Raw genomic sequence first — 2,948 nt, 5'->3', positions numbered from 1 at the left:
AGGGACATGGATTAACCACATTGAAGGAAAAACTCTTCCATCAACGTGGAAAGCATCTACACTAAAGCGCTGCTGCACACCACAGCTGAGTCAATGTAATGGCCTTAGGATAGACATTATCTGACTTGATGGGGGAGTTTTCCCCCTTCCCATTAAAGCAATTTTTCTCTCCTTTTCCATCATTCTTCTCCCTCCCCTGTAAAGATCTTTCCTTCTTTTGATAGGTAAATAAGTTCAGAAACTTTTCCTCTCAGCATAATTCCTTCCTTTGCCTCCCATGAATGTCATTTCAATTAAAGGCTGAAATGCTCTGAAACAGACTTGTTTGCCCATGCCTTGGTGGTACCTCTTTCTTTTTCCTCCCTTCACTTACAATGAGTTGAGAAGGACGGAAGCAGTACCTGATAAGAAACTCTAAAATCAGACATAGAGTCGAGTCTTTCCCTGTTTGCTAACCACACCAATGTTACCCTTTATACCTCTGGAACTGCTTCCTTGGCAGGGGAGGTTAAATTTGGCTTTGAGGACTTTGAGATTTGCTCCCTGGAGCATCTTTGCTCCCAGGACAACAGGTGTGCCCAGCACATGCAATGAATGTTCTTGCCGTGTCTTTCCTTGTGGAAATGGAACACAGACGGCCAGATCATCAGCTGGCCTGGATCGCTGTCTCTCCCGGAGGTCATTTTAATATGGTACAAAACTGAGGTGACTGTATTCCACTTTATTTGTTCGTCACCTCTCCAAATGTCTTTTTAAGTAATTTACCAGCATTGGGACGCAAAGGTGTCTATAAATCAGTGAATTACTTCGGGACTAATCATTTATTGTCAAAAACAATACCGTTTGGATTGACCTGAAACTCTTCACGAATGTGTTACAAATACGCCAAATAGCTTTGTCCCAAAACAATGTGTGTGTGCGGGGGGAGGATTTTCATACCGGTCGCAACACAGCCACTGTAGGAGGCAGTGCTGGGCCTTCCCTTTGTAATTTTTAACCCAATATTTGGTGTGTTCACTTGTGAGGTGGGAGATCTGGGTTCAATTCCCCCTTCTGTCCAGTGCTGGGCAAAGCTCTGTATGACATTGCACTCCATATTCTTTATGAAAATATGCTTCTGAATATCACATCACTGGAACATGCTTTATGCTAAGTGCCCCTTGCAACATGTCATTATAAAGCCTATAATCTACAAAGTGTGTTCATCCTATTTGTTTACTTGGATTATTTTTATGTCTGGAATTAGGAGAATAAGATATTAACTTGTATTACTGATTTAGACATATTAAATGAAAGCCTTAATTAGTGAACAGGAGTCTTTGTGTGTGTGTGTGGGGGGCATGATTAACCTGTGTGTCATTGTATTTGCACAGTGTCTGCATTTTATCGAACATCTGGAATGACCAGCTGTGAACATCTGGCTCTGTGGACTAAGCCTTTCCCTGAGCTCGTACTGATGCCCATTAAGAAACTGATCTCCCTTTATCTTCACTTTCTTCATTGCAGAGAAGGGACAGGTTTTCCTCGCTATCTACATGCCCACATCTCTGTAGCTGTCCGATCTCTGTTGAGAGGAGATGGAAAAGGGAAATCACTCGGAGGCGACTGAGTTCATTCTCTCAGGACTGACAGATAATCCACAGCTGCAGGTTCCCCTGTTTGGGGTGTTCCTACTGATTTATGGTATCACCCTGCTGGGGAATGGGGGGTTGATCTTGTTAATCACGATTGATCTCCGACTCCACACCCCCATGTACTTTTTCCTCAGGAATTTGTCTTTCTGTGACCTCTGCTTTTCTCGATAATTTCCCCAAAGATGCTGCTGAATTTCTTAGCCGAGAGGAAAAGCATTTCTTTCACTGCCTGCGCTGTGCAAATGTATCTCTTTATCCTTTTTGCAGATGCTGAGTGCCTCTTGCTGACTGTGATGGCGTATGACCGTTATGTGGCCATCTGTAATCCGCTGCTCTATACGGTCACCATGTCCAAGCAGCTTTGTAAAAAGCTGGTGGTTGGTGTATACACTGTGGGGTTGGTGGATTGAGTGTTAAACACGTGTTGTACATTTTGGCTGTCATTCTGCAGCTCCAACATCATCAATCATTTCTTCTGTGACGTCCCCGCACAGCTGGCTCTCTCCTGTTCTGACACCCACATCAATGAGATTGTGATGTTTGTTTCAATGTGCTGCATTCAAGTCATCAGCTTTGTGACTGTCCTCCTCTCCTATGTTTATATCACCTCCACCATCCTGCAGATGTGCTCTGCTGAGGGCCGAAACAAAGCCTTCTCCACCTGCACTTTCCACTTGACCACTGTGGTCCTGTTTTATGGCACCAGCCTCTTCATGTATTTACGTCCCAACTCCAGCTATTCCATGGATACAGACAAAGTGGCCTCTGTGTTTTACATGCTGGTGATCCCCATGTTGAACCCTCTTATCTACAGCCTGAGGAACACGGAGGTGAAGGACGCCCTGAGGAAAGCAATGAATAAACTGCTAACCAATTCTTGAATCTGTTTCATTCAGTACTGGTTTAGTGGAGGGGACTGGAAACAGGTGAATTCAATTCTCAGCCCATGACAAAATAATTTCGGATAGCCCCTGGTAGTTTGTTCATTATTATATTGTTATTATTATTCATTTGTTTGTATTCCAATGAGGTCTGCAGTCCCCAATGGAGATCAGTGGACAAAAAAGGGAAGCATCACAGGGAATGCAGGAAACCCAAGTCCATAGTATGCCGGGTTCGGTCACAGAGACCCTTATTGGAAGTGTCACCTCATATGCTGAAATTACCTCTGAGCCCATTTTCCCTTCCAGCCTGGGTCTCCAGAACCCTGTCTTGTTGAGCCAGACACACGAACCAGCTGCAACACAGACCTAGGCTCTGGGTGATTCCCCCAAAGCTGTATATCTAGACTGAAACCAGCTCAGCAGAACACCT

General features: G+C 44.4%; 1 pseudogene; it reads left to right on the top strand.

The window, feature by feature from the left end:
* Positions 1-1,577: 1,577 nt before the first annotated feature.
* Positions 1,578-2,515, top strand: LOC144266463 (olfactory receptor 5AR1-like; annotated as a pseudogene).
* The last annotated feature ends 433 nt before the right edge of the window (positions 2,516-2,948 follow it).

The sequence above is a fragment of the Eretmochelys imbricata genome, chromosome 6 (assembly GCF_965152235.1).
Source record: "Eretmochelys imbricata isolate rEreImb1 chromosome 6, rEreImb1.hap1, whole genome shotgun sequence".
NCBI lineage: Eukaryota > Metazoa > Chordata > Testudines > Cheloniidae > Eretmochelys > Eretmochelys imbricata.
The sequence above is the reverse complement of the archived record's forward strand: the minus strand, read 5'-3'. Positions and strand labels throughout refer to the sequence as shown.